Source organism: Dasypus novemcinctus, chromosome 21 (genome assembly GCF_030445035.2).
Source record: "Dasypus novemcinctus isolate mDasNov1 chromosome 21, mDasNov1.1.hap2, whole genome shotgun sequence".
Lineage (NCBI taxonomy): Eukaryota > Metazoa > Chordata > Mammalia > Cingulata > Dasypodidae > Dasypus > Dasypus novemcinctus.
The window spans coordinates 36,885,899-36,913,409 of record NC_080693.1 but is presented as its reverse complement, the minus strand read 5'-3'; the positions used below and the strand labels follow the sequence as shown (position 1 = coordinate 36,913,409).

The window sequence follows — 27,511 nt, the reverse complement described above, 5'->3', positions numbered from 1 at the left end:
GTGGGTTGGGCTCCAGTTGGAAACGCCGAAAACAGATTCCACAACTGGAATTCCCAAGCTTCGCAAAATATTCCCCAATCGGCTTCCAGACGTGTCCCCCTCCCTCGCCGCACCCTGTAACAACCTCCCAATTACGTCCCTTTATTGCCAACAATCTGATTCTGTTGCAGATCGGCAGCCGGGCCTGTGGGGGCGGGGCTCCAGGCGGAAGCGCTATTATTTGTGTCCGCAATCAAAAATTCCCCCGCTTCACAACAAAACACCGTCTCCCCAAATCGATCCGCAAAGGCGTCCCGTCCCATCAACCCCCCAACAGCCCGCCCGGGACTTGCGAATTCCCCAACACCACAGAGCCACCAAAAAGCACGGCCGCAGTGCGGGTTCCACCGCTCCACCCACCCAAGGAGGGAGCAACCCGTGTGCAGGTCTCTCCTCCGGGCAATAGAACCCAAATTATATCTTATAGACCAATCCTCTCCGTTACCTTCCCCACCAAATCGATGTCCAGACACTTCCTGCCCTGCAAAAATCCCGAAAAAGCCTGGTCCCAGAGAACCTCCGGCAGCGCCCAGCTGCCTCTTCCCAGGAGAGACGGCAAGGCAAGCTCACTCAGCCACCATCTTGCCGCAAAACAATCCAATTTAAAAACGGGCAAAGGATTTGAATAGATATTTCTTCAAAGAAGATATACAAATGGTCAATAAGCACATAAGATGCTTAGCATCATTAGCCATTAGGAAAATGCAATTCAAAACCACAAAGAGATGCCCACTAGGATGGCTATTATTTTAAAAGTGGAAAATAGCAAGTGTTGGTGAAGATGCAGAGAAGTAAGAACTATCGTACTCTGTTTGTGGGAATGTAAAATGGTGCAGCTGCTATGGAAAATACCTTGATGGCTTCTCACAAAAGTTAAATATACAATTATCGTAAGACACAGAAATCCCACTTCTAGTTATATACCCAAAAGAAAAAGCAGGGGCTCAAAGATACTTGCACACCAATGTTTACAGCAGCACTACTCAAAACAGCCAAAAGGCAGAAGTAATCCAAGTGTCCATCAGCAGATGACTGGATAAATGAAATGTGGAATATATTCATAATGTAATATTATTCAGCTGTAAAGAAAAATGAAGTTCTGACTCATGCTACAACATGGATAAACCTTGAAGATAGCATGTTGAGTGAAGTAAACCAGACACAAAATGATAGCTATTCTATTATTTCACTTATATGAAATAACCAAAATATGCAAATTTAAAGAGACAGAAAGTAGGTTACAGGTTACCAGCGGTGTGGGGGAATAGGGAATAATGATACAATGCTTAAAGGATAGAGAGTTCTGTTTGGAGTGATGGAAAAGTTTGCTAATGGTAGTGATGGTAGCAAAACACTGTGAATGTAATACCATTGAACTGTACACTTGAAAATGTTTAAAATGGGAAATTTTATGTTGTATAAAAATTTTATGTCCTGTGCATCCTTTTCTTCTTTTCCCAGCAAGCTAGCAGAAGATGTGGTCCAAACTAGTGGAATCCACAAAACAGAAATAAAAAAAGGAGAGAAGCAAAGAGAATTTCCAAAATGCCAATGAAGGGAGAACCTAGGATGACAGCTACACACCTCATCTAGTAACTCTCAAAGCAGAAGAATGGGAGAAAGTACTCAGGAGAAAGAAAACTGCAATGGATAAATTAACAGGCTTGACCCTGTGTGATGAAACAGTACTAAGGGCATCTTAGAGAGATGTAAAGAATTAACAACTACATTAAAAAAAAAAGCAAATGATGAAATGAGACAGTTATTAATTTTAGAGACACAAAAAGTTGTACAAGAAAGTAAACCTTAATCATAGAACACGACTTGGCACACCCTTGAATAATATCTACATATGTAAGAACTAAATACTGATTTAACTGTTAAATGATATAAATATATTGGAAGATACAAAGGATGGAAAGTTTTAAAAATGGAGGCTAAACCTTTACAGATTATATTAACAAGTCAATAATGTCAAATTGATAAATCAAGAAATAGCATTTTAAATATTGAAACAGAGAGGTAAATAAGAGTATAAACATCTAAAACTGTTCAATATGGTTGCCTTTGTAGAACAGCATTGCTGGCTAATGTTAGGTGGGCACAAATAACCACTATCTTTTATTACAAGTTTTCTAGTACTATTTGGTTCTTAGTAAGTACATGTATACTTTGATTTTAAAAATGTAAGTAGACTTCAATTTCTGACAACATGATACAACTAAAGTACTGAACACTAAAAGCATCTTTTTAAATGTATCATTTAAAATGGTAAAGGTAAATAGGCCATGAATGCCAAAAATAAAATGAAACCAAAAAACTGGTAGGTAAGCAAATGTTCATCTGGGATTTGAACTGCGAAAGTTACTTTCTGATCCAATCACCGCAAAGAGGTAGAGGGGCCAGGAGACCAATCTGAGGGTCAATCTGAGGTAAAGAATCAAAGAAGAAACCTCTGCACAATGCTAAGACACCAAAGTGCCATATAACATAAGAATGAATGGTAAATGAAGCTTGTCACACAGGAGGAAACAGCAAGAGACTTGCCTATCTTGATCACAGAAATGAAAGGAAGAAAAAAGAAAATATCCACAAACTTGGCCTTATGTTTTCGGTGGCCTGAACTCACACTACCTATATGATCTGATGAGAATTTGACTGTACATAGTCCCTAGTTGGTAGTACTCCCTGTTGACTGGTAAAAAAGCAACCATAAATCCTCACTGAAAGAACACAATTATAACAAATGACTTGAAAAAAATTATCTCAAAGTTCCAAAGAAAATGATCAGCTATCAAAAAGAATAAAACACATAAGGAGGGAAGCAGCTGTGGCTCAATCAACTGGGCTCCCACCTACCATATGGGAGGCCCTGGGTTCACGTCTCAGGGCCTCCTTGTGAAGGCAAGTTGGCCACGGCCCGCACACCGCAGAGAGCCAGCTCAGCAAGGTGACGCAACAAAGGGAGACAAGCAAACACAGAAGAACGCACAGCAAATGGACACAGAGAGCAGACAACAAGTAAGTCGCAAGGGGGGATAAACAAACAAACAAACAACCATTTGACCATATAGGTGAGAGTTTATTTTTTAAAAAATAAGGAAACAAAGTATCAAAAGAAGGCTATCATCAGAATCAAAAGACATCAGAAGCAGATTCATAAATAGGTTAGATATTAGAATTTTCTGATAAGGAACCAAAAAACTTTCACATTTTTAATAGAAACAATACAGAACCTTAAAATATGGGCTAGGAACAAGCACATTTGAAAAAAATAAAACTTCCAGAAATGAAAAATTGAAACAAAAATGCAAAGATTAGCTTTAATAGAAGAGCAAACACATTTGAAGGATATGTTAGAGAACTAGAAAAGAAGACCAAAAAAATTATCCTGAATGCAGTCTGGAGAGATTAAAAAAAAAGATGGAAAATATCAAAGACTTGGAGTGCAAAGTGAGAAAGTCTAATGTACATCTAATTGTAGTCCCAGAAGATGATTAACAGAGATAATAGGGAAGAGGCAGTATTTGAAAAGGCAATGACTGATTTTATTTTAACTCTTAGATGACAGCAATCTTCAGCTACAGAAGTCCAAAAATCCCAAGCAAGATAAACAAAAAGAAACATACCCACAAACAACTCAATGGATTGCATAGCAACAAAGAACAAAGGGAAGACTTTAAAAACAGCAACAAAAAACTCTTGCCTATAAAATAATGGAAATTACTGACAACTGAATTATCAGCAGTAATGGTGGAGCTCAAAGATAGGCGAAATGATATTTTTGAAGTACTTAAAAAAAAAAAACTGCCTAGAATTCTATATATCCAGCAAAACTATAGTCAAGAATAATGAGGAAGAAAGGAAAATAAATAAGAGTGATTACCACAACAAACCCTCACCAAAGGAAATTCTAAAGAATACATTTCTAGCAGAAGAAAATTGAACCCAGAAGACAGTTTGAGATTCAAGATAAAACTGAAAAAGCTGGACAAATAAAAGGCACATGAAAATTGTCAGAAATGATTCCAAATAGAAGAGTAATTACAATGAATGTAAAGGAACTAAACCCACAGTTAGAAAACAAAAATAATGAGACTGGGTATATATTTGCTGCTTATAAGAGACAAACTTAAAAAATAAGGACACTGAAAGATTAAAGGTCATAGAATTTAAAAAAAGACCTACGATGCAAATACTACAGAAAAGAAAACTGGAGCAGACTAAGGCAAAAAGCACTACTAGAAATAAAAAGATCACTATCTAATGACAAGATTTAAATCGCCTGGAAGTTATCGTGCTAAAACTCCATGCACTTAACATACATCAAAAACTGACATATCTACAATGAAAAGTTACAAAGCTAACAATACAGTGAAAGATTTTACTTCTGTCAACAAAGAAGAAATCTAGCAAAGAAAAAACTCAATGAGAATTTTGAAAAAGAATTGTACCGTTCAATTTGTAAACTGGGTCAAGCTGACAGCAAAAATCAAACTCAAGAAGTATGGATTATAAATTATTTTCAAGAACACATGAAACTTTTTTTTTCTTATCCCACAGATCTTTATTTGAGGGATCCACACAAAGCAGATCCACCTCACTTCCAGAGTTTCTTTATAGACATGTTTTTCTCACTATTCTTCTGCATGACCTTGGCTACTGCCATCTCAAAGTTCTCCTGGGTGACATGGACTCGCCGTCCCTGCAGGGCATACATGCCAGCTTCTGTACACACACCCTTCACTCCAGCCCCTGATGCTCCTGGCATGAGCCCAGCAATTTTTCTCAGGTTGATCCCTCGTGTTAGGTTCATTTTCCGAGAATGAATCTTCAAGATGTCCAGCCAGGCCTCCTCACTGGGGGGTGGGAATTCAATTTTTTTTGTCAATTCACCCTGAGCGAAACAGCGCTAAGTCTAGGATATCAATCCTATTAGTAGCCATGATGACCTTAATATTCTTGGTGGCCTCAAAGCCATCCAGCTGGTTGAGCAGCTCCAGCATTGTGTGCTGTACCTCACTGTCCCCCCTAGAACCCCTTTCCAGCAGTAAGGAGCCAATGGAGTCAATTTCATCCATAAAGATGATGGAAGGAGCATGTTCTCGAGCCATTACAAAGCTCCCTCACCATTCTTGCCCCTTCCCCAATGAATTTCTATATCAATTCAGAGCCAGAGACACGGATAAAGGTGCAATCCATAGGATGAGCTACAGCCCAAGCCAATAGTGTCTTCCCAGGGCCTAGGGTCCATACAGCAGCATTCCCTTGGGTTATGCAATGCCCAGTGCCTCAAAGAGCTCAGGATGTTTAACAGGCAGCTCGATCATTTCCTTGATCTCTTGATCTGCTTGTCCAGTCCACCATTCATCTCATAAGTTGAGTCTGGCACCTTCTCCACCATCATCAATGACACCAGAGGGTCCATCTTGTTGGGCAGGATCTTGTGTAAAGTACAACTGTCATTTCTTAGAGCCACCCGGCAATTGGGAGTCATATCACTGTTATCTATGTTCTTATCCACATCTACAACAAACTTGCCCTCGGGATGTACTTAACCAACACTTTCTTCTTATCCATAGCCCGGACAACTTCCCCCACATAGGAGCCCTGTTCCTGCAGCAGGTGGAGCTCCTCCTGCAACAGACGAACTTTTGCATTTAGCTCATTTCTCTGTGCTTGCAGCCACTGAAGGTTCTGACTCTTGTCATTCACAATCAGCTGAAGTTCTTCAATCTTGGATAGGTAATATTGGTGGAGACCACTGCCTGCCTTCCCCTCTTCCAGCTCCATGTGCTCTGGTCCGTCAAGCGCCATTTTCCTTCTTCAAGAACATATGAAACTTTTATAAAAACTGACTGCATGTTTGTGGTAACTAGCCTTCTCATATCCGTACCTCTGTGTAATCCCATCCCACATTCTATCAGGTTGTTCTGCATGACAAATATAATATGGCAGAAGTGGTGATGTGTCATTTATGAGAGTCATAAAAGACTGTGGCTTCTAACCTCTCTCTCTCAGATTACTCACACAAAGGGATATTAGTTGCCATATTGAAAGTAGCCCTATGGAGAGGCTCAGGGGAGATGTACTGTGGTCTTTTGCAAACAACTGAGTTCTTCCACCAACAGCCACATAAGTGAGTCAGCCTGGAAGTGAATCCTCCAGCCCCAGTCAAGCCTTCAGATACCCATGGCCCTGGCCAATAGCTTAACTGCAACCTCAGAAATCCATGCCAGAAACACCCAGCTAAGCAGCTCTCAGATTTCTGACACTAAGAAACTACATGACATAATAAATATTTGTTGTCTGAAGCTGCTACATTCGGGGGTAATTTGTTACATAACAACAGATAACTAATACGATGCTCAAGATCATAAACATAACTTCAAATCTGAAAGTACTGGTAGGAAGCAGAGTTGGCCCAACAGATAGGGCATCAGCCTACCACATGGGAGGTCCAAGGTTCAAACCCCGGGCCTCCTGACCCTTGTGATGAGCTGGCCCATGTGCAGTGCTGATGAGTGCAAGGAGTGCCGTGCCATGCAGGGGTGTCCCACGCATAGGGGAACCCCACACTCAAAGAATGCACCCATAAGGAGAGCCACCCAGCATGAAAAAGGTGCAGCCTGCCCAGGAGTGGCAGCGCACACACAGAGAGCTGGCGCAGCAAGATGATGCAACAAAAATGAGACACAGATTCCAGGTGACGCTGACAAGAATACAAGTGGACACAGAAGAACACACAGCAAATGGACACAGAAAGCAGACAAGCGGTGGGGGGGGGGGAGCGGGAAAGGGGAAATAAATAAATAAATATATCTTTTGAAAAAAAGTTCACATTCATACTTTAAAAGTGTGGAAATGGATAGAGCTGATGGTAAAGCATTATAGTGGGAAAAACTAATGCCACTGGCTTATAAATGGGATTGTGAATGAAAAGAGAAATTTAGGGATGTAAACATCAGCTGAATGAAAGCTAGAGGACAATCTACGGACTGTATAACAGTGAATCCAGAAGTGGATGAGAATTGTGGTGAATAGTACAAATAAAAGAATGTCCCTCTATAAACTAGAACAAATGTACATCACTATTACAAGGTGGTAAGAATGTGGAGAAGCATGGGAAAAATTACAGTTACTGTAACCTACAGACTATAGCTAACAGCAATACTGTAATAGTTTTGCATCACTGTCAAAGATGTGCTATGTTAATATAGGGGGGAATGTAAAAAAATATTCCAAATCTATGTTATATACCATAATTAGTGGTAATAATCTGATGATATCTCATAATCTGTAAGAAATGGTCCACAACAATGTAATGTGTTGGTAGAGGGGTATTGTATGAGAATTCTACACATGTGCATGATTGTTTTGTAAGACCAAAACTTTGATAAAAATATACTTTAAAAAAAGATATAGGATGACAGAATGGATTAAAAAAAGATGAGCCATCCATAGGCAGTCTACAAGATCCAGGGATACAAATATGTTTTCTTAGATCCAGGGATACAAATTGCCTGAAAGAGGTTGGATAAAGATATCCCATGCAAATAGTATCTAAAAAAGAGGAGGGATAGTTATACTAATATCAGATAAAACAGACTTTAAATGCAAAAAAAAGTTATAAGGGATGCAGGCCATCCCTTATAAAAGAGACAATCCATCAGGAAGAAGTAACTGTCATAAATACCTGTGTACCGATCCAGCATGCCCCAAAATACATGAGGCAAACTCTGCAAACCTGAAAGAATAGACATCTCTATAGTAATAGTTGGAGACTTCAACATGTCACTCACATCGATAGTTAGAACTAGACAGATCAACAAGGAAACAGAACTTTAACAATATGATGAACTAGCTTGATCTAACAGACATATACAGAACAGTGCATTCCAACTCGGCGAGTTGTACATTCTTCTCAGGTGCTCATGGATCTTTCTCCAGGATAGACCACATGCTGGGTCACAGAGAAGGTCTCAATAAATATAAAAAGGCTGAAATTATATGAAGCACCATCTCAGATCATAATGGAATGAAGACAGAAATCAATAGTAGATGGGAAAGGGGAAAATTCACAAGTGAACAGACTGAACAACACACTCCTAAACAGTGAGTGACTCTAAAAAGAAAGTCTAACAAAAATAAGTAAATACCTTGAGACGAATACAAATGAGACTAATACATATCAAAACTTACAGGCTACAGTTATGGCAGGGCTGAGAAGGAAGGTACAGCCCTAAATGCCTGTATTAAAAAAGAAGACAGACCTAAAATCAAAGACCTAACTGAACACCTTGAGGAACTAGAAAAAGAACAAACCAATCCCAAAGCAAACAGAAGGAAAGAAATAATAAAGATTAAAGCAGAAATAAATGAAATTAAGAACAAAAAAATAGAGAAAATCAACAAAACCAAAAGTTGGTTCTTTGAGAAGACCAATAAAATTGACAAACACTTAGCTAGACTAACAAAGAAAAAAAAAGAGAGAAGATGCAAATAAGTAAAATCAGAATGAAAGGGGAGGATGTTACAACTGACCCCACAGAAATAAAAAAGGATCATAAGAGGATATTATAAGAAACTGTATGCCAAAAATTTAGACTACACAGATGAAGTGGACACATTTCTGGAAATGCCAAAAGAACCTACACTGACTCTACAAGAAATACAGGAACTCAACAAGCCAATCACATTTAAAGAGATTGAATCCATCATCAAAAATCTCCTAACAAAGAAAAGTCCAAGACCAGATGGCTTCATAGGTAAATTCTACCAAGCATTTTGAGAAGAATTAACACCAATCCTGTTGAAACTTCCAAATAACTGAAGCGGAGGGAAAATTACCCAACACATTTTATGAATCCAATGTCATACTAATATCAAAGAGATAAAAATACCACAAGTAAAGAAAATTACAGACCAATCTAATTAACAGAGGCAAAAATTCTCAACAAAATACTTGCAAGTAGACTGCAACAGCATATTAAAAGAATTATACACCATGATCAAGTGAGACTTATTCCTGGTGTGCAAGGGTGGTTGAACACAATAAAATCAATTAACGTAATACACCACATTAACAAATTGAAGGGAAAAAAAAAACACACGAATAATCTTGATCAATGCAAAAAGGCATTCAACAAAATCCAGCATCCCTTCTTGGTGAAAACACTTCAAAAGACAGGGATAGAAAGAAAGTTCCTCAATATGATAAAGGGCATACATGAAAAAAACACAACCAACATTGTATTCAATGGGGAAAGGTTGAAACTTTCCCTCTAAGACTGGGAACAAGACAAGGATGCCCACTGTCACCACTGGTATTCAAAACTGTGTTGTAAGTTCTAGTTAGAGCAATTAGGCAAGGAAAAAAATTGGAACAGAGGAGGCAAAACTCTCACTATTCACAGATGACAAGATCCTATATTTAGAAAATTCCAACATGTCTACAACAAAGATACCTGAGGTAATAAATGAGTTCAGCAAAGTGGAAGGATACAAGATCAACATGCAAAAATCAGTAATGTTTCTGTACACCACTACTGAACAATCTGAGGAGGAAATCAGGGGGAAATTTTCCATTTATAATAGCAACAAAAAGATTCAAATACCTAGAAATCAATTTAACCAAAGATGTAAAGGACCTGTATTCAGAAAACTACAAAATACTGCAAAAAAGAGAAAAAAATCAAAGACGACCTAAACAAATGGAAAGACATTCTGTGTTCACAGACTGGAAGACTAAATATCATGCAGAAGTTAGTCCTACCCAAACTAATTTATAGGGTCAATGCAATACCATCAAAATTCCAACAGCCTATTTTACAGAAATAGAAAAGGGAATTACCAAATTTATTCGGAAGGGAAAGGGCATCTGAATAGTCTAAAACATCCTAAAGAAGGAGAATGATGTAGGAAGACTCTTAATATCTGACCCTGAAACATACTACAAAATTACAGTGGTCAAAACAGTGTGGTATTGGCATAAAGATATAAACATTGATCAAATGGCATAGAATTCAGAGTCCAGAAATAGACTCTCACCTCTATAGCCAACTGTTTTTTGACAAACCTACGAAGTCCACATTACTCAGACAAAACAGCCTCTTCAACTAATGATGCTGGAAGAACTGGATAGCCACAGCCAAAAAAATGAAAGAGGACCCCAATCTTACTCCCTGTTCACGAATCAACTCAAAATGGATCAAAGACCTAAATATAAAAGCCAGGACCATAAAATTCCTAGAAGATAATGTAGGGAAACAGTCTCAAGATAGAGTGGGGGAAGCGGACTTGGCTCAACAGATAGAGCATCCGCCTACTACATGGGAGGTCCACAGTTCAAACCCAGGGACTCCTTGACCCGTGTGGAGCTGGCCCACGTGCAGTGCTGATGTGCGCAAGGAGTGCACTCCATAAGGAGAATTGCCCAGCATGAAATAAAGTTCAACCCAGCCAGGAGTGGTGCTGCACACATGATGACGCAACAAAAAGAGACACAGATTCCTGGTGTCACTGACAAGAATAGAAGCGGACACAGAACAGACAACTGGGGGGGGGAGGAGAAAGAAATAAATCTTTTTAAGGAAAAAAAGGATACAGTGGGGTGTTCTTAAACCTTACACCCAAAGCTCAAGCAACAAAAGAAAAAAATAGATGAGACAATCAAAATTAGACTTTTGCAACTCAAAGGACTTTGTCAAAAGGAAAAAAGGCAGCCAACTCAATGGGAGAAAATATTTGAAAATCACCTATCTATAAGGGTTTAATATTCATGGTTTATAAAGAAATGCTACAAAAATCAACAATAAAAAGACAAACGATTGAAAAATGGGCAAAAGACTAGACTTCTGTCCAAAGAATTAAAAATGGCAAAAAAAAACACAAAACACACACATGAAAAAATGTTCACTAGCAATTAGGGAAATGCAAATGAAAGCTACAACGAGATATCACTTCACATCTACTAGAATAGCCACTATTAGATAGATAGAAAACTGCAAGTGCTGGAGAAGATATTGACAGATAGGAATGCTTACATACTGTTAGTGGGAAGGTAGACTGTACAGCCACTATGGAACACTGTCTTTGGCAGTCCATAAGGAAGTTGAATATAGATTTGCCATGTGACCCAGCACTACTCCTAGGTATATACAAAGAACAGTGACAGGAACAGAAATCTGTATAAGATGTTCATAGTGGTGTTATTCACAATTGCCAAAAGATGGAAACAACCCAGGTGTCCATCAACTGACAAATGGGTAAATAAATTATAGTACATACCTACAGTAGAATACTATTGAGCTGTAAGAAGAAATGAAGTCATGAAGCATATGACAACATTGATGAACCTGGAGGACCTTATGTTGAATGAAGGAAGCCAGACACAAAAGAGTAAACACTGTGTGCTATTATGAACTAAATATATTTTGTAAACTCGAGTTAATAACTAGAATATAGGTCACCAGAAAATAGTATGAGTTTACAGAATGGAAAGCTGAGGTTTAATCTGTGCCGAATTGATAAAAAGGTTACTCATAAATTTTTGGAAATGCATAGAAATGGTAAAAGTGCATCGTTGTGTTTATAACTAGTAGTGCGAATGTATGATATGATAGTGGTTGAAAGGGAAAGTCTAAGGTCATGTATATTACCAGAAGGAAACCTTAAAAATGTAGCATAGGACTGTATAGTATAGCAAAACCTCACATGAAATATGAGTAGGGATAATAGTGCATATATAAGACTTTTTCTTTGAGAGAGAACAAGTGTACATTAATGACACAAAAATATAACCAAAGAAAACTATGGATGGTAGTGTATAGCAATACATTAACAATCTTCCATTAAGGGTCAAAAAGAAAAAGAAAAGGGAAAAATACTAAGGGAAAGAAACTAGCCTAAAGGTACTACATATGCTTTGATTCCATCTGTACAAAATATAAATTCAAAAATATTAGATGGAAACAGAATAGCAGCTATGTACAGAAGGGGAATGACAGATTGAGACGTTTTATTAAGGAGCAGAGTTTTTTTTAATTGAAGTACAGCATTCATACATGAATATACACACACTGTAAGTATCTAGTAAAAGTTGTGAACTTCCAAAATAAATATGCATAACATTATACAGGGGTCCCATACATCACCCCACCACCAACACCTTGCATTGTTGTGAGACATTTGTTACAAACTATGCAAGAGCATGATCAAAATATTACTACTACAGGAAGCAGACGTGGCTCAAGTGATAGGGCTTTCACCTACCATATGGGAAGACCTGGGTTTGATTCTTGAGGCCGCCAGTAGGAGGTAAAAAAAAATACATATATATATATTACTACTAGAACCAGTAAGATGGTTGGCAGAATAAGAAGCTCCTAGAGTAAGATCCACCTATAGGGCAGTTAGTAAACACCCAGAGCTATCTAGAGCTAGCTGAAGCACCTGTTTGGGGGCTCCAGAAGACCAGAAGAGCATCCTGCAAATCCTTGAAGGAATGGAAGGAGGAGACTGCCCATCTGCAGAGAAGATTCGTAAACAGAGAGCTCCATGCCATGGAGGCTGGTACCCATCCACCACTGGAGGCACAAGCTGCCTCAGGAGCTGTTCTGCAGCTGGAATTGGAAGAGCCACATCCCAAAAACAGAGGAGGAAGAGAGAGTTGGGCACCAACTTCAACTTCCGATGAGTAAATTCAGCAACATTAAGTATAATTCTAACAACAGCTATAATTTGAAACTGTCCAAGTCAGAAAGACCCTAGTAGCTATCCCAGGCATATCTTAACTCTATGCCTGGCACAAGGGGAAGTGGGGCGAACTGAAAATCACAGTGCTGGTATGGACTGGCTTCTTGCCATCCAGATCAGATTGCAGCTCTAGCCTAGGCCCCAGGCCCACCTCCAGCAGGGAGGAAGCTGGGGGGATCTGCACCAGTCTCTCCAGGAAATTATCAGCCAAGCCACAGAGGCTGGTGATTATCCTATTTTGACAGCAGAGACCACCTCAGAAGCTATTCTGTGGGTTGAATTGGAAGATCCATTTCCCAAAAACAGAGGAGGAGGAAATGGTTGGCCATCAATTTCAGCTACTAATTAGTAGACTTGACTGGCTAACGGATAACACTGGGACAACTAGGGGGTGAATCTGTCCAAGTCTGAAAGAGATCAGTGGCCGCCATTCTGACTCCATTCCCAGCATGAGGGGAAGCCTGGCTAACAAAAATTACAGTGATGGTAGGATCTGGTTTCTTTCATCGACATGGGCCTGCAGCCCTAGGCTAGACTTCAGTCACACCTCTGGCATGGAGGAAGCTGGTGGGTCCTGCACCAACCTATCCAGGTAACTGCGGGTACCTTTGGCTGACATAGACTGAAAATCGGAAGTCTACCAAGGCAACTGCGGTCATCTTGGACCCACACTGCATAGATTGCTGCCCACACCTGCAGCTCCATCTCTGCCCCAGGTAGGAGAGCAAGGGCCTTAAAAAGCTTCATCAGTCTCTCTGGGCAACTACAGTCTAGGCCTGCATGACTTGGATTATGCCACACAGCTGTGACTCTGTCCCTAACCCTGACAAAGCAGAAAGTTGGAAGAAGCTTCACTGGTCCCTGGGGCAATGAGGGCCGCTTGAGCCTCCACAGCTTATAGCACCAAATATATCCTTGGCTCCTACTGTACAACTAACAAGGGAGAAAGAGCAGAAAGCCCTAAATCAAACAAAAACTGCACCCAGAATAAATACTCTAGTAAGCCAGATGCCAAGACAGCAACAAAAATTATAATCCACACCAAGAAACAGGAAGTTATGGCCCAGTTAAAGGAACAAGATAAGCCTCCAGATGACTTAAAGGAGTCAAATCTCCTTAATAAATTCAATGAGATGGCTAAGGAGATTAAGGATATTAAGACACTGGATGAGCATAAAGAATAATTTTAAAACATACATTAAAAAATAGGAGATCCTATGGGCATGAAAGGCACAATAAATGAAATTTAAAAAACACTGGAATCATAAAATAGCAGGTTTGAGAAGGCAGAAGAAAGGATTGGTGAGCTTAAAGAAATGGCCTCTGAAAGTGAACAACAAAAGAACAATGAAGAAAAGAATGGAAAAATTGAACAAGGTCTCAGGGAACTAAATGACAGACAAGGAGTGCAAAAGACATGTCATGCGTCCCAGAAGGAGAAGGGAAAAGGGGCAGGAGGAATATTTGAAGAAATAATGATAGAAAATTTCCCAACCCTATTGAAGGACACAGATATCCATATCCAAGAAGCACAATGTACTCTCATCCGAAAAAATCCAAATAGACCAACTCTGAGACACACACTCATCAGAATGTCAAATGCCAAACACAAAGACAGAATTCTGAGAACAGCAAGAGAAAAACAATGCGTAACATATAAGGGATACCCAATAAGATTAAGTGTTGATTTCTCAACAGAAACCATGGAGGCAAGAAGAACGTGGTATGATATATTTAACATACTGCAAGAGAAAAACTTCCAGCCAAAAATCTTATATCCAGCAAGACTGTCTTTCAAAAATGGAGGCAAGATTAGAATATTCACAGATAAACAGAAACTGAGAGAATTTCTAACTAAGAGACTGGATTTTCAGGAAATACTAACGGGTGTGCTAGAGCCTGAAAAGACAGGAGAGAGAGGCCTGGAAGAGACTCTTAGAAATGAAAATCAATAAAAGTAACTAAAAGTGTCAAAAGAGTGGTGAAAATAAAATATGACAGATAAAACCCAAATAGTCAGGAATAAACTTAACCAATGATGTAAAGCACTTGTATTCAGAAAACTCCAACTCAATGTTAAAAGAAATCAAAAAAGGCCTAAATAACTGGAAGAACATTCCATGCTCATGGATTGTAGACTAAATATCATTAAGATGTCAATTCTACTCAAATTGATATACAGATTTAATGCAATCCTGATAAAAATTCCACCAGCATTAAAGGAAAAATTGAAAACACGATCATTAAATTTATTTGGAAGGGGAAGGGGTCCTGAATAGCCAGAAACATTATAAAAAGGAAAAGCAAACCCTCATCTCCAGACTTTAAATCATACTACCTAGCTACAGTGGTAAAAAACAAAACAAAACAAAACATGGTACTGGCATAAAGATACAGACACATAAACCAATGGAACCAAATTGATGATTCAGAAACAGACTCTCACAGGTACGATCAAGTGATTTTTGACTAGCCTGTCAAAACCACACAGCTGGGGCAGAACAGTCCATTCAACAAATGGTGCTGAAGGAACTGGATATCCATAGTCAAAAGAAGGGAAGAGGACCCCTATCTCACACCTTATCCAAAAATTAACTCAAAATGGATCAAAAACCTGAAAACAAAAGAACCGTAAAACTTCTAGAAGAAATTACAGGAAAATATCTTCAAGACCTGGTGGTAGGTGGTGGATTCTTAAAGGAGATAAAGGGAGGACCAAGATAGACTACTGATGTTTAATATATGTAGAAGTTTTAATTAGCTTTACTGTAAAAGTGTGGAAATGTATAGAGTGGATGGTAACACATAGTGAGTAATGGCTAGTTTATAAATGGGAATGTGGTTGAGAATGGTAGTCTAGGTATATAAACGCCAATTGACAGAATGCTAGAGAATAATCTAGAAACCAAGAGGTGGATGAGAATTGTGATTGATGGTACAGATGCAAGGGCATCCTTTGTGAGCTGGAGCAAATAGTATATCACTATTGCAGGGTGTTGGGAAAGTCGAGAAGCATGGGAAAAATACAGCTGGAGTGACCAATGGACTGTGGCTAGCAGTAATAATATAATCTTGCATCTATGCGAACGATGTACTGTGTTGATAATGAGACAGTGTGGAAAATGTGAGCCAAATGTACACTATGGATATGGTAGCCAGATGATATTATATGTAGCAAATGTTCCACCACAGTGTGGTGTGTTGATGGAGGGGTGTTGTTTGGCAATTCTGCACATGTACATGATTGTATTACAAGTTCACACATTGTCATAAAAAAATATGTATTTAAAAAAATAATAATAGGGTGGGTTGGGGGAAAAACACACCAAATGTAAGATAAGGACTATGGTTAGCAGTAAGATTTTGACAATATTCTTTAATAATTTTTAACAAACATCTCACGACAATGCAAGGTGTTGGTGGAGGGTTGATGTATGGAACCCCTATATAATGTTATGCATGTTTGCTTTGTAAGTTCACAACTTCTACTATACATTTAATTGTTTATGTATGTTCATATATAAATGATATAAAAATAATAATAGGGTTGGTTGGGGAAAATACTTTGGTTAGTAGTAATATTTTGACAATGTTCTTTAATCACAAGTTAAAAAGGTTTAACAACAATGGAAGTTATTGGTGGTAGGGTGAGTTATAAGAGTCCTGTATGATGTTATAGATGTTTGTTTTGTAAGTTCACAACTATTATATACTTATTGTTTATGTATGTTTATGTATGAGTGATATACTTCAATAAATTTAAAAAATATATAGAATGTAAGGAAAACTGCACTTACATCAATAAATAAAGAACAAGAAAAAAATTAAAAGAAGTAATTTTTTAAGACATTACTAGGGAAGCAGATGTGACTCAATTGATTGGGCTCCTGTCTATCATATGGGAGGCCCTGGGCTCGCATCCCGGGGCCTCCTTGTGAAGGCAAGCTGGCCCATGCCCACAGAGAGCTGGCACAGCAAGATGACGCAACTATAGGGAGACAAGCAGACACAGAAGAATGTGCAGCAAATGCACACAGAAAGCAAAGAGCAAGCAAGCAGTCGGTGGGGGGGAGGGGGGATAAATAAAAAATGAATCTTTTTTTTTAAAAAAAGACATCACCAAATGCAAATACAAGATCTTGTTTGGATCCTGACTTGAACATACCAACTATTAAAAATTATTTAAGGGAATGGATGTGGTTCAACCAATTGGGCTCCCCTCTACCATATAGGAGGTCCAGGGTCTGATGCCCAGGGCCTCCTGCTGAGGGCAAGCTGGCCCACGCAGCAAGCTGGCCTACATGGAGTTCTTGCCCATACGGGAATGCAGCCGTGCACAGGAGAGCTGCCCTATGTGGGAATGCCTCCTCACATGGGAAAAGCCACCCTGTGTAGGAGTGCTGGCCAACAGGAAGAGCTGGTGCAGCAAGATGACATGACAAGAGACATAGAGGAGAAAAAAGAAAAGGATGTACCAGAACAGGGGAGCTGAGGTGGCGCAAGAGAGTAATTGCCTCTCTCCCACTCTGGAAGTTCCCAGGATCGGTTCCTGGAGCCACCTAATGAAAATACAAGCAGACACAGAAAGCAGACAACAGGGTGGAAGGGAAGGGGGCAATAAATAAATCATTTAAGACTCTTGAAATTTTAAATTCTAATTTTATGATATTAAGAACATATCTTTAAAGATGACAATTTTTGGTGATGTTTTTTAAAAGTCAATAATTTATTTAGGTGAAAGTCACATAACATAAAACTAAGCATTTTATAATGAAAAATTCAGTGTATTTAGTTACATTCAGAAAGTTGAACACTACTTTTATCTAGTTCCAAAACATTTTCATCACTCCAAAAGGAAATCCTCTACCCATTGAAAAGTTACTTTCCGTTCCCTTTCCCTCATTTCCCCTGCCCTAGGCAACCACCAATCTGTTTTCTGTCTCAATGGATATTTCACACTAACTGAATCATACAATTCATGACCTCTTCATGCAGCATAATGTTTTAGAAATTCATCCACATTGTAGCACATTATCAGTACTTCATTCCTTTTTATTGCTAAATAATATTCCATTATGTGAATATACCACATTTTACTTATCCATTCTTCTTTTCATAGGCACTTGGGTTTTATTTCCCATCTTTTGGCTATTGTAAATAAAAGTGCTATGAACATTTCCAAAAAAATGTATGCATATATACTGTAAGTATTCTGCAACTCACTTTTTTTGTGGTAAAATATAAATACAAAATTTAGCGTTTAACCATTTTAAATGTATCGTTCAATGACAAATATATTCACAATATTTGCACCTTTTAAAAATTATTACATTTTTAGAATTGATCCCTGTTTATACATTTTCATTTTGTTGATTCATTGTAACTGCTTGTATAATATTCCATTGTATGAATGTCAGTTTATCCATTTTGCTATGGAGGAACACTGTTGGCAATTTTTTTCTTTTTTTAATATTACAACAATACTTCAGGGAGCATGCATTTACATGTATTCTGATGACTTTTTTCTCTGACTTAATGTATTATAACTTATACAGACAAGAACATATAAAATGTTTATACAGCTTGTAGTTGAAAAAAAAATACTGTGAGCACTTAGTTCACATTCAGACTAAGAAAGAGAACGTTACCAATACTCTGGAAACCTTTGTATAGGCTCTCCCAACTCACATTCCTTTTTCTACTGCTCCCCACACCACTACCTTGAAATGTGTTGAAAATTTTCCTGTTTTTCTTTATAAGTCATGCTCAACAATGCATTTTGTTTGCCTGGTTTTGATCTTTACATAATGAATTCATACTGTAAGTATTCTTATTATTTTGTAAGCATTCAATGTCATCCATGCTGTTGTATGTAGTTCACTCAATTTTACTGATATACAATATTTCATTTAAATGTAACACTATTTATTCAGGCTATCACTGCACTTATGGATTGTTTTTAGGTTTCTTGGTACTATTAACAGTGCTGCTGATTAACATTTTCATATATTTCTTCTGTGCATATGAATTTAGAGTATATATCTGGAAGCAGAGTTGTTCCTTTATAGGTTATGAACTGATCTAACTTTACTAGGTAATGCCAAATTGTTTTACAAAGTGGTCGAACTGGTAGACACTCCTACCAGCAATGTATGAGTGTTCCTATTACTCTATCTTTGCCAGTGGTTGATACTGTCTTAAAATTTCATCTGACTGGCAAAAAGTGACATTTTGTCATTTGAATCTGAATTTCCTTGACTAAGGAGGTCCAGTTTCTTTTCAGGTATTCATGGACCACGTGTGTTTCTTATTCTGTGAAATGACTGTATATATCTTTGGCTCATTTTTCTATTTGGTTTGCTTGACTTTTCCTAATTGATTCATAGCAATCCTGATATGGTTTGGATCTAATTCTTGATAATTTGTGTTGGAATTATCTTTTTCCACTATTTGAATAAACCCTTTTTGTTCTCATGCTGTCTATCAATCATCTTAGCTTCTATTTCTTAATAGTATATCAGTCTTATGATTTGGGTTATTTTTGATATGTCTTAAGAAATCCTTTACTTCCCTGACATTCTATATTATCAAGTGTTTCTAGTTTTCACTTTCATACTTGAGTCTCTATTCCACATGAAATTACTTTGTGTAGAGATCTTTCATCTTTTTTCATATAACAGATAACTCATTGTCCCCAACCTATTTATGGAGTAGTTAATTCTTTTCCCTGTGATCTGTAATGCCTAGGCTTAATTTCTATACTGTATAAATTCATGACTCCCTCTGCCAGGGGTGGGCTGAAGTTTATTCTTCAGGCCTCCTCTGCTCGATGAACTTCTCAATAAACTTTCTGCCTGTAATCATTAGTCTCTGCATCCCAGTGAGCACTGTTTTCTCTCCTACAGTTTTACAATCAGCATTTTTTATTTACATGGAAAAATGATGGTGGGATTTTGGATGGCATTGCATGGAGTCTTTGGATTAATTTGGTGAGGACTGATTGACATTATGATATTGAGGCTTGCTATCTAAGAACATAGTTTATTTATCTTTTAAAAATTCATTCCAAAGTTTTGTTTTCTCTGTAAAAAAAAAAAACTTATATCAACATTAAAATTTGAGTTTTATGCTATTAGAACACAGTATATTTTATAATTGCATTTTGATTAAAATTGCATTTTCTGATTTCTTTTTCTCTATGCACACCCATTGAGTTTAAGAAGTTTTAAAAATTTCTCTCCCCTTCCTCTACCCCACCCCCCCACCTCTACCCTCTACCTTCCTCTACACAGCTCTGTGTCCATTCACTGTGTGTTCTTCTGTGTCCACTTGCATTCTTGGCGGCACTAGGAATCTCTGTCTCTTTTTGTTGCGTCACCTTGCCGCATTAGCGTACACAACTCCTGGGTGGGCTGCACTTTTTTCACACAGGGCGCACTCTCTGCACATGGGGTTCCCCTACGCGGGGGACACACCTGCATGGCACAGCACTCCTTGCGTGCAGCAGCACTGTGCATGGGCCAGCTCACCATACAGGCCAGGAGGCCCTGGGTTTGAACCCTGGACCTCCTAAACGGCAGGCGGACACTCTATCAGTTGAGCCACATTCGCTTTCCCCACTGAGGTTTTTTAAAGTGTTGAATAGGAGTGGTGGTAGTGTTTCAATCTTAAAAGGAAAGCTTTTGTTATTTCACTATTAAATATAGTGTTTGCTGTAAGTTTTTATATATAGATAGATGCCCTTATTAAATGAAGAAAGATCTCCAAGTTTATTTAAAGTTTCTAAGTTTTAAAATTCCTAATGGAATTATCAAATTCTTATTCAACCACCATTGAGATGATTATATAATTTTCCTTCCTTTATAGTCTATGTTTATAATAAATTACATTTTCTGATATCTAATAATTAAATTAACCTTGCATTCCTGGGAAAGTTCTTGTTAAACTGTGTAACTTTAAAAACCTATTGCTGGATTAAGTTTGCTAATATTCTGTTTATAATGTCTGTATCTATGTTGATGAGTAAGATTTTCTTTTTATATTGCCCTTGTCCAGTTTGCATATCAAACTTAATCTAGCCTCATGAAATAAACTGGGGAGTTTATCATCTTTGCATGTTTATGTAACATTGAAATTGTCTGTTGGCTTAAAGTTTGGCAGAATTCTCCTATAAAATCCTCTGGAGTGTTTTCTTTGAGGGAAGACTTTAAACCACTGATTTCTTTTCTTGAATTGTCAGCAATCCTGATTCCTTGAGTCTGTTTTGGTAACTGTATTATTCTAGGAATGTCTATTTTAACTCAAAAGTTGTTCCTGATATCTTTTTTGATCTCTAGAGTAAAAAATAGGACTAACTTCAGTTCCCAATGTTCCTAATGTTTATTTGCTCATTTTCTCATTTTTATTTTTTAATTGTTTTATTAGAGAAGGTGAGAGCTTACAAAACAGTTACGCATAATGTTCGAAATTCCTGTACATCACCCCTCCACCAGCAACTTGAATTGTTGTAGAACACTTGCTACAGATTATGAAAGAACATCATTAGACTATTACTACTAGCTATGATCCATAGTTTACATTTGGTATATTTTTCCCATACACCCCCTATTATTAACACTATATTGTACATTTGTTATAGTTCATGATAGAATACTCTATTTGTACTTTTAACCACAGTCCATCTTCTACCACATGGTTCACCATGTTATACAATTATTTCACTTGTACAATCTATCCAAAGTGTACATGCAGTAGCTCTCACTTTCATCAGTTGTACAGTCATCACCTCAGCACATTTCTGAATGGTTTTCATAGTCCAAAAGAAAAAAATTCCATACACACCTATTATTGACCGTTAGCATTGATACAGTTATCTTCTTTAACATCTACGTAAGAATATTACAATATTGCTGTGAACTAGAGTGCATAAGTTACATTAATTTTACTTTTAAAAGTTGATGTACATTTTTTTCTAGTTCACAGAAGATGTATTAGTCAGCCAAAGGGTACCAGAAATCTGTTGGCTTTTATAAAGGGTGTTTATTCGGGGTAAAAGTTTATAGTTACAAGGCTCTTTTAAAGAGTCCAGCTCAAGGTTGCTTTCTCACCAAAGTCAGTTGCCACATACTGAAGCAAGATGGCTGCTGATTTCTGCCTGGTCTCTCTTTGCCTCCAGGCTTCCAGTCCTTTCTCCCTTGATTAGCATTTGCCTGTCAGGGCTTACTATATCAGTCTCTGGCATAGGACTCATTTCTTTCCCAGCCTTCTCAGTTGCTCAGCTGCTCTGTTCTCTTCAGCTGCAAACCATCAGGCAAATGGCTCATCTCTCATCAGGGCCTTAGCTGTTTGAAAATTTTTCTTTCTGTCACATGGCAAAGTTCTCTCCTTTTCTTGTGTGTCTTCTTGAGCATTACTTTATACAGGCCCACCAAGGGGGTGGGGACTCAATCTGAGTCACGCCTTACTGATGTGGTTAAATCAAGCCCTAATCTTAACAGGTAATTTAATCAAAGGCCCTTCAACTGAATCCAATATAATCAAAGGGTATTACACCCAGAATAGATTAGTTTACAAACCTAATCTTTCTCTTTGGGGATTCATAAATAATCTCAAACTGCCACAGAAGAAATTCTTGTCTTTGTACTATTAACCACGGTCCTCATCCACGTCTGGGTTCACTATGCTATTCAGTCCCTAGATTATTCCTAGCTTTCTTTCAATTGACATTTATGCCCCTAAAACTACCCTTTTCAGCCACAATCCTATTTATCAGCCATGTTAGTTATACTCACTATAATGTGTTACCATCAAATCTATCCATTTCCACACTTTCACAGGCAAGCTAACTGAAAATTCTACATAAAATTAGCATCAGTACCCTTCTCATCCCTCATTTTACCTCCTAATAACCAATACTCCAGGATTTTCACTCCATGTATTTATTCTTCATATTTAATTCATATTAATGAGACTATACAGTATCTGGTCTTTTTTCACTCAGCAAAATGTCAAGGTACATCCATGTTATCATATGTATCCCAATTTTTTCTTACAGCAGCATAGCATTCTATCGTCTGTATATACCACATTTTGCTTATCCATTCATCAGCTGATGGACACGTTTGTTGTTTCCAAATTTTGGCAATTGTGAATAATGCCCTATGAACATCAGTGTGCAAATGTCTGTTCACATCACTGTTTTTAGTTCTTCTGGATATACTCCTAGTAGAAGGATTGCCAGGTCATACAGCAGTTCTATATTTATATTTAAGTTCCTGAGGAACCTCCAAACTATTTTCCACAGAGACTGTACCATTCTACATCCCCACCAACAATGAAGGACTGCTCCTATTTTTCCACATCCTCTCCAGCAATTGTTGTTTTGGGTTTTTTTTTGGTCTTTTTTTAAATAATGGCCATCTCTGAGGTATGAGATGATATCTCACTTGTCATTTTGATTTGCACTTAACAGCTAGTGATATTTTTAACTTTTTTTAAATGTGCCTTTTTGCCATTTATATTTCCTCTTTGGAGAAATGTCTAAGTCTCTTGTCCACCTTTTTTTTTTTTTTTTTTTTTTTTGAGGTACTGGGGACCAGGGATTGAACCCGGGACCTTGTATGTGGCAAGCCGGCACTCAACCACTGGCCACGTTGTCTTGCCTGAGTTGGCTTTTTCATCTGTCTTGCTTGTTTTTGTTTTCTCAGGAGGCACCAGGAACTGAACCCAGGACCTCCCATGTGGGAGGTGGGAGCTCAACCACTTGAGTCGTATCTGCTCCCTGCCTACTTTTTAATTGGATTACTTGCCCTTATATTGTTGAATTGTATGATCTCTTTATATAGCATAGAAATCAAACCCTTATCAAATATATGGTTTTCAAATATTTTCTCCCATTGAGTGGGTTGCCTTTTCACCTTCTTGACAAAGTCCTTTGAAGCACAAAAATGTTTGTTTGAAAAGGTACTATATATCCATTTTTGTTGTTCTTGTTCATGCTCTCGGTGTAAGGTTTAAAAGAAACCACCACCTAGCACCAGGTCTTAAAGATGTTTCACTACACTTTCTTCTAGATTTATGGGATTTAGTGGAGGGAAGCTGTGTGTTACTGCCATTCTTTGATCCTTGTTGCAACCTGTTCTAGATCTTTAGGATTGTCCCTGTTTAGTTGCTCCAATACAGGCCATGGACCCAGTAAAGTGTTGCAGACACACTTCCAAGAGCCTTGGGCTCAAAAAAGGTCTTTTACTTTCATTTTCCTTGCATCCATGTCCTCTGTCTGCCAGCAGATGGTGTTCTTCAGCAAACCTCAGTTCAGAGCCTGCTTTCTGTGACCCTGACCAGAGCAATATGACAGAAGATCCTGCCTCATGGCTATTCAGAACCTTGCAAATCAATCTTTCTCAGAAGCTGTTCTTCCTTTGCTAGCAGCTCCCTCTTCCCAGGTAGGAAATAATCCCACTCCCCTCTGTGCCCTCAACAACCAGTCCTGGTCAATACAGAAAGTATTTGGAAGGGCTGGATCTCTTTCATCCCCTGCCAGCTCCCAGGGAAAACAATGATGGCCCCATCTGGTCTGGAAGAGCTCAGGGGATACAACATACCAAATGTGGGGGCAAAAGCTGAATCAGCATTAGGCTGTGTCCCTCTCTCCTCCTTTTCCTGGGGAAGTGGACCCCTGTGTCCGCTGCTATCCACAACCACTGGCCAGAGGACAGAGAGCTCAAAGCTGTCTGCTTCGAAGCTGGGGGAATGGGTGCAAGTAGCTGCAGCTTTTACTCAAAGAGTTTTCCCATCAAGATTCTTTTTTTTTCTTTACACCTCTGTCTCCTGGGTAGCGATCAGTCTTCCACTGGTGTCTAAGCCCTAGAACATTTTTTCCAGATTTTTTCTTCCTATCCTGTATAGCTATTTTTCTGGGAGAGAGGTACGTCCTATGTCTCTCTAATCCTCCATCTTCCTGGAAGTCTATCCACCTGGGCTTCTGATTGAGAAAAGGTTTGACATTTCAGAAGATCTAATTTAACTTTTCAGTCTCCTACCTCACACAAAATCAAAATGTGGCAAATGTCTTTGAGGATTAGACTCTACATGTGTTTCTTGCAGGTCTCTTCCCTCTAGTAGAAGATTGTCTCCTAGCACGTCAAGACGATGGGAAATTTTTCTCTGCCTTTTATGCATCACTTCTTAGCTTCTCCTAATGACCCAGAGGGAGTGGGTTTAGTTCAGGGGCTGAGCACTGGCTTCACATGTAAAAGGTCCTGGGTCCAATCCCCAGTACCTCCTAAAAAATAAAAATAAAATTTTTAAAAATGACCCAGAACTCAAGAAATGTCCCATGAGTTAATACTAGCCTTGCATTTGAGACTTCCCCAGCTTCCAATCAGTCATGCCAGCGTTTAGTGACCACCAAAAGCTCTATGGGTTCCTTTTTCCTCACATTCAATCTCTCTGCTTGGTCTAAGATCTAGTCTCAGTCCATGTTCAGAATCAGCAAATGCCAGCAATTCTCTGAACTCCTCTAGTTCTTGTTACTTCCATAGTCCTCCAATATTTTTTTTAATATAATTTTTAGGTCAGCCAAGATGGCAGCCCAAGATGCTTCAGGGTACCAATTTCCCACAGAATCTTTGAACTAGCAAAACTTCGGAAACAGTTTAAAGGCCACAGTAACTGGGAGAATGACAAATTAAGAAAAGAATTTTATAAATGGTAGGAAAAGCTTATGGCACTCTTGCTGGCCCCTCACACAACCCCTCCCTCGTACCGTGTAGAAACCAGCCTACACTTCCACTCTGGGTCCCTGGCCCTGTTCCAGAAGAAGTAATCCCTATGTACATACTGGGGCGCCTGTATTTCGGTGCCTATCTATCCAGTGGCAGCCTGAGGAACTAACTGAACAGTCACACTCTTCTCCGGCTCTCCCTCCCAAACTTGCCCTGCAGGCAGAAGCAGCTAATGCAGTATAAGCGCAATTAAGTCAAAGAGGACTGAGGCAAAGGCTTATGGGCTTTAAGTCCTACAATAGAGCAATTATCAGTAGAGAAAAAAAACAAAATAAGAAATTCTATCAATAATCAAAAACCTCTTAAAGAAAAGTCCAAGACCACACAGCTTCACAGGTGAAATATTACCAAACAGTCCAAGAATTAACACTAATCTTGCTCAAACTCTTCCAAAAAATTAAAGGGAGGAAACACTTCCTAAATCATTTTTATAAAACCAAAAATCACTCTTTAATCAAAGCCAGATAAAGATACCAAAAGAAAAAGAAAATTACAAATATCCCTTGTCAATATAGGTGTAAAAATCCTCAAAGTACAAACAGCCAAATCCAACAACACATTCAAAGAATTATACACAATGATCAAAGGGGATTTATCCTAGTTATGTAAACATGGTTCAACCTAAAAAAATCAATTAACATAACATACATTAACGAACTGAAGGAAAAAGCCCCATGATCATCTCAATTGGTGCAGAAAAGCCACTGACAAAATCCAGCACCCTTCTTGATTAAAAAAAAAAAAACTTAGAAAACTATAAATGGAAGTGAACTTTCTCAACATGATAAAGGGCATATATGAAAAACCACAGCCAACATCATACTTAATGGTGAAAGACTGAAAGCTTTCCCTGAGATCAGAAAGAAGGTAAGGACGTCTACCGTCATGTCACCACTGTCATTCAACATTTTACTGGAAGTTCTAGCCAGAGCAATTAGGAAAGTAAAAGAAGTAAAAGATACCCAAATTGGAAAGGAAGACATAAAACTTTCCCTATTTTGAAGATAAGATCCTAAATCTAGAAAATCCTGAAAAATCCATTACAAACAAATTTAGCAAAGTGGCAGGGTACAAGATCAATACCCAAAAAATTAGTAGTGTTTTTTTATGCTAGAAATGAAGACTCTGAAGAGGTAATCAAGAAAAAAAATATTCCACTTATAATAGCAACTGAAAGAATCAAATAACTAGGAATAAACAAAGATATAAAGGACTAAACATAGAAAGCTACAATATACTGCTATAAGAAATCAAAGACTAAATAAATGGAAAGACATTCCATGTTCATAGATTAGAGGAATATCCATAACACGTCAATTCTACCAAGGCAATTTACAGATTCAACACAATTCCAATCAAAATTCCAACAGCCAGGAGTAAGTATAGCTCAGTGACTAAGCACCTGCTTCCCATGTATAAAGTCCCAGGTTCAATCTTCAGTAGCTCCTTTAAAAATATTTTTAAAAATCACAACCAAAACAAACAATAAAACCTCAGGGGTTGAGTGCCAGCTTCCCACATACAAGGTCCCGGATTCAATTTCCAGTCCCCAATACATTTAAAAAACAAAAAACAAAAAAACATTTTTATATGGAAGAGTAAGGGGCCCTGAATAGCAAAAACCATCTTGAAAAAGAACAAAGTTGAAGGACTCACACTTTCTAATTTTAAAACTTATTACAAAGCCATATTAATCAAAGTAGCATGGTACTGATGACATAAGGACAGACAGACCAATGGAATCAAACTGAGTTCAAAAATAAACCCTCACATCAATGGTCAATTTTTGACAAGGGTACCAAATCTACTCAACGGAGGAAGAATAGTCTCCTAAATAAATGGTGCTGGGAAAACTGGATATCCACATGCCAAAGAATAAACCTCACAATACAAATAAAATTAACTCAAAAATGGATCAATGACCTAAACAT

The 27,511-nt window shown here is 38.2% G+C and overlaps 1 protein-coding gene and 1 pseudogene across 13 annotated transcripts in view; both read right to left on the bottom strand.

The window, feature by feature from the left end:
* The window catches only part of NF1 (neurofibromin 1), a 298,008-nt gene that overhangs the window by 253,176 nt on the left and 17,321 nt on the right, over positions 1 to 27,511 (bottom strand). The window lies entirely within an intron of this gene.
* On the bottom strand, positions 4,581 to 5,985 carry LOC101426629 (26S proteasome regulatory subunit 8 pseudogene; annotated as a pseudogene).